Source organism: Sceloporus undulatus, chromosome 2, assembly GCF_019175285.1.
Source record: "Sceloporus undulatus isolate JIND9_A2432 ecotype Alabama chromosome 2, SceUnd_v1.1, whole genome shotgun sequence".
Classification (NCBI taxonomy): domain Eukaryota; kingdom Metazoa; phylum Chordata; class Lepidosauria; order Squamata; family Phrynosomatidae; genus Sceloporus; species Sceloporus undulatus.
In genome coordinates, this window is record NC_056523.1 from 309,818,787 (window position 1) to 309,824,708 (window position 5,922).

Here is a 5,922-nt window from a genome sequence, read left to right on the forward strand (position 1 = left end):
ATATTTTTGGTAGGTTTTTTGAGCTTTCCTGGGGTGTTTCCCAGCAGACAATGGATTATTAATTAAATTTACAGCGCTTTATAAATAAAATGTAATAATAATAATAATAATAGACACCTTGAGGCCTTGCTATTCAACAACAGAACAATATACAGATTAACATGCAAATGACTTCCTCTCAGCCAACAGTTTATATACCCCACTCTCTTCCATGCCAGCATTCTCTGAAGATGGCAGTCACAGTTGCTGGCGAAATGTCAGCAATAAACTTTTCTATAACATGGCCTCACAACTCGAAAAACCCACAAAAACTATAAATACACTATAAATTACATCACCGATTACAACCACTGCTGTGTTAATAAGGATTTAGGTGTGATGGTGGTAAAGGATTGGTCTTCTAGATATTAATGGTTTGCAATTCCTATCAGGTCTAGCTAGAATAGCCCTTTTGGGGAATGATGACCACATTGGAAACACTGCAGTTTGCTCACTCCTGATTTGTGGACTTGGGGATCAATATGTCTACCCTCAGAAGTTAAAGCTTAAGTGTATGCTTTTCAGAATATTGTTTCAAGCATTGTAATACATACATTCTAACATTTCATAGATGAACACTGTCACATGTGTGACTAAGCAACATCAAAGTGTGATAAAATGGCAAAAGTTATAAATAAGGAAAAAACAGACAGCTCTTTGCTTTTGCTTGAATTTACAGGGAACAACAATATCCCTCCTCCTCTCCCTCCTGCTATGTTAACTGAATGCAAGCTACTTTTGCACTTTGAAGTCAAGTTGCAGCAACTGAAGAAAACTGAGGACAAAGGGGGAAAGTGGGAGGAGGAGAGAAAATTGGGACACTTTAAAAGCAGCCAAAAAAGTGGAAGGATGGAGAATTAGTCAGGACTATTCCTGCCAATTTGGATGATCAGCCTTGAAATTTTGATCTAGCAGTTTTAAATGTTTCTTAACTTACAGTATGTGTTGCAATCAACAGTGTAGTCATCATTGGATGAGAAGTAATACTGGCTTTACTGTGTGATACCGTGAATATGATTTCTAAAGTAAAATCCATTAAGCTCGTACAGGTTTGGACAAGTCCTGAGTTTACCTTGAAGGCTGTAGTAATTCTTTGGCAACAAGAAAGGTGTCAGTAGAACAAGCTAAACATATCCTGTTTCACACACTATCAGCAGTGATGGCATCTCATAGCAGTTATATGTTAAATCAGAGAGATCTCTTTAAAGGGCTTATCTGCAAATTGCATGGAAGTGCAGTCAAAAGAACACCAAATATGATATGAAAACATTTCAGGCTTGGACTGCATATTAATAAATGGACCTTTGTTCATTTAAAACATGTATACACTGCCTTTCTGTCATTTGATGTCAAAGGCAGTTTACACAAAATCATACATTTTATATCCATTAAATAACAGTAAAAATTACAGTAAAGGCCAAAACTCTAATTCCAAAGCACATCAAAAGTAGCTAATGGCTATACAGCAATTGTCAGTATGAGACAAAACAAGACATTTTATTTACATTGTAATTAGAGCAAAAATGATGCTAACTGTATTTTGCTGGAAAGGGTTTTCTGATACCAAAGGCAGCTGCCAGAAATTAGCAGGCCTTGACTGCATCTGCACTGCTGAATTAATGTAGTTTAACATCACTTTAACTGTCATGGCTCTGTCCTATGGAATCCTGGGATTATATTTTTTGTCGCACCAGAGCTCTCTGATAGAGAAGACTAAATATCTCACAAAACTACAAATCCCAGAATTTACATAGCATTAAGCCATGGCAGTTACAGTGGTGTTAAACTGCTTTATTTTTGCAGTACAGATGCAGCCCTTGTCTCCTTCAGCACTTCTCACCTATGGAGTTTAAATCCATGAAGTAAGGCCTTCATCAGTAACCTCAGTGAATAGTTCATTTTCATAACACAAATGTTGAAATGTTTCCTGCTGCTTCTTACTCCCTTTGATTTTTAAAAGAGAAAGGCATTCATAAGTGGAAAAAATATTAAAGATCTGATGATATGCTAGCCTATACTTTTGTGTTTGCAGAGTGACATATATAGTTGGCCCTCCACATTTGTGGCTTTGATTTTTGTGTATCTGATTATTTGCAGTTTTGATTAATATATTCTGTCTAGGAATCTCCAGGTCCTCCAGTGTAACTCTACCAGAGTTGACCATAGAGTTGTGCTCGAAAACCCAGAAGGTCCTAGAATAAACACTTCTTTAGGCATTTGTAGGTTCTCCAGAATGATTCTATGAGAAATTTCTGGCAGATCTTGACCTCAGAGTTGCACTGGAGGACCTGGAAATTCCTAGAGAGGTGTTCTCTTAGCTAAAAAGAATAGTGTTTTTTTATTTGCAGTTTTCCCACATGCACAGTGGGTCCTTCATCTCTAATCCCAGTGAATGTGGAGGGACCACTATTTTTCTGTATAAGGGCAAAAGAAAGTAAAACACTTCTCTCATGCTAAAGCCTGCACACATAGCAATAGCAAGTACATTTTTATACCACATCAGTGCACTTAACCACTCCCTAAGCAGAGCCCCCAACAAGCTGGATACTCATTTTAGTGACCTATGGAAAAATGCAAGGCTGAGCGGATCTTGGAGTCCCTGGGATCAAACTCACAACCTTGTGGCTGTGAATGGCTGCAGTACTGTCATTTAACCACTGCATCACCAGTGCTCCCTAAAGTCACACTCATGTTCCTTTTAGCTGTCTAGAACTATAAAGCTATGCATGGCCAATGTGGAAGTGCTGGGATACAAAGCACACACAAATGCTAAACCCAACCCCAGATCTTTAACAATTTGTGTGACATTACAGTTTTGTATCTACTTATTGGACAATTATAACTGCCCAATGAGAGAACTGAAAAATTTAAAACAAAATAAATGTACTCAGAAGTGAGGTATATTGATAAGAGTGTAATATACTTTAAAGTAAGGGTATTTAAGATTAAAATGAGACTTTCATGGCACTTGGGCCAATTTTGAAGCATACCAATTATATTTAATCAGTCTGATTACCTTTCTCGCTAGCATTAAGGCTTAAAAACATAAGCTCTACATTTTAAAACAAAAGCCTGTTAGAAAGACAGAGAACCTTATCTCATGAGAAAATAAACAACCGGAGAGTAGAGGGTTGCTCTGTGGCTTACCGTATGACAGCGTAGTGCCCTGGATAAGCCACAATGGCAGCCACATGCACCAGATCACACCCGGTGTAATGGCACAGTGTTGCTCACAGGCTAGCCAGGCTGACACCACATCAGCACAGCTGACCCACCCACTATCCTTGGAGCTGTGGCCACTACTGTTATACCTGTAGGAGCTCTGTGGACAGGCCACTTTGCACATTGTCTCTTCTTCAGAGAGTGGGCTCACATATGCGACTAATGACAAGATAGGTCAGATGGAGCCCCCAATTACTTGGTGGGGGCATGCTCGCCCCCACCATGTGATCAGGTCATCCTCTGCCCTCTCTCCTTACCAGTTGTAAGGGGAAGTCCACCCTCTGGAGACGTGTGATGCACCAGGCAGCTGATCCATGGTGCTTCTACAGGTATGACTGCAGCTGCTGTTGCTCCAGAGACAGGCCATCCATTTCCTCCATACTGTTCAATGCAGAGAAGGCAGATGGTGTGGTGCCTGGTGTGCATACAGTGGCCTGGCCTGATGCAGGTTGGTCTGATCCAGCTGTTTGCATGCCAGAAAATCTTGCCCTAACCCCGAGGTTTCTGCAACTTTGCCGACTCCAGGGCAAAGTTGGGTTAACAAGGAAGACTTGTGGTATTTCATCAGAAGTTGCTGTGCATTGTACAGTCAGGCAGCACTGATGTCAGGGTCAGGATGGAATTTTTCACTTGTGCATACAAGGTCATAAACAAGGCATTCAAAAGACCACCCTAAAACTACAGTTTTTAAACAACTCTGCACAGCTACACCCTCCAAACACCTTGTCAAACAGAAACATCATTTTATCAGTTATGTAAAAACAGCAACAGTTGCCTGTTTGGGAAAGGCAAATGAAAGGGGGAGTAGAAAAAGAAAGGAGGGTCTTAAGGGTAGAAATTAAGATAGACTCTCCTAAACTCTCTCCTAACTACTTTGTATCCACCATACAAAGTAGTTAGTTTTGTGTCTTCTGATTACTGGAAAGGAAAGGAAAGGACAGGAAAGGAAAGGAAAGGAAAGGAAAGGCAGGGTCGAGCCCTAGGCTGCTGTCATTATTTTGAGTCTGGAGAAGAGATTCATTGCCTGGTCGTCTCTTGGCAGATAGAGGTGGATTATTCCTGTCCCATCAGCCAGAGCCAGACCATTTGGCAGGCTTCTGCAGTGACTTTTCCAGCAACCTCTTGCACCCGAAAGTAGCTGAGCTGCCCAAGACTGGAGCAATCCGGTGTTAACTGGTTACTAGTGTGAAACTGGCCTGACAGAGCCTGAGGAAAGAGGGAGCTTGATGTATCCTGTTCCACCCTTTTCCTCTGCCTCATTCACTGTCTGTGATTCTCTGTGCATCTTCAGAAGCTGTAGGAGGAATAAGCTTAAGTGCTCTTGGGAAGAGACTCTATATAAACTAACTTGCCCATTTGTGCATGTCACCTTCTCCTCTTACTAATGGAAGAGAATAGGCCAAACAAGGCCATGCTTCTCCTCCTTCCCCTTTCCTCAAAACAAGCCCAAAGATGCTAGCACCATTAAAGGCTCCTCAGTTGTCTCCTGCATATTCCCACTGGTTGGAGGCCAGTCTGTACTTTGAACTGCATGCCTCTCCAAGAGATTATTCAGATGATGTTGTTTTTTAACGCAACTATGTGAATAATCTCACTGATGAATTCTGGTTTTGTTGTTTACACTACAGTGCACTTTTTTATTTAAACTGTATCTCTGAGCATTTCTCTGTGTTCTGTTCCTCGCACGTGTCAGTACTGCGAAGATGGCATCAATGATGTGGATACAGTGGACCCTTGTTATACGCTGGGGTTTGGTTCCAAGATCCCCTGTGTATAACAAAATCCGTGTATGCTCAAGTCCCATTAAATGTAATGGCATAGCAAAATGGTGTCCCTTATAAAAAATGGAAAATCAAGGTAAATTTATACTTTTTTGGAACATTTTCAAACCGTGTATGCTTAAATCCGTGTATAAAAAAATCCGTGTATAAGAAGGGCCCACTGTATATTCAAAACACATTCAAGACATGCAGTGTTTTATCCTGGTTTAGCCTGTGTCTATTCGTATTGATTAATCACACAATCGACAGTGCAAATCTTTTAGGAAAATTTCGGGGGGAAACCCGAGATCCATTATCACAGGTTAAGTAGGATTTTTGGCAGCCCCCCTAAACTTACATGAGTGCATTCAAAATACATGAGTAGAACAAATATTCAGCCCACGTTTTACCAGGACTATTTTCACTGTCTGAATAACCCCTGAGTATAAATTTTCTTTATCATATTTCCAACAAGCATTCTCTTTTTGGTATAAAATCTCCCTCCAGAATTATTTTAAGGTTGTAGGAACATCATGTAGTGCTTGGTTACTTTTTGGATGACACTTCTCAGAACGCATCAGTCAACATGCCCAGGTCTTATACTGGCTGAGGAATTCTGGGAGTTATAGTTCCCCTAAAAGGAACATTGCCAAATTTCTAGGGACATGTTTCCTGTCATGATCAATGAGGATTCTTTGGCTTGAATGATATTGACTCAGAATAAACTGAACTACTCCTCCACCTGCATTTTGAATTGAGAAATAGCTTGGTTTAGTTTGAAGCCAACTGAAATGAAACATTCAAAAAGAGGCTTAAAACTCTTCTTTTTTGTCAAGCCTTCCCCCCTGAAGAATGAAGTTATCTACCCTGTTGCCATCAATTCCCTGCTTACCCTTGAAGG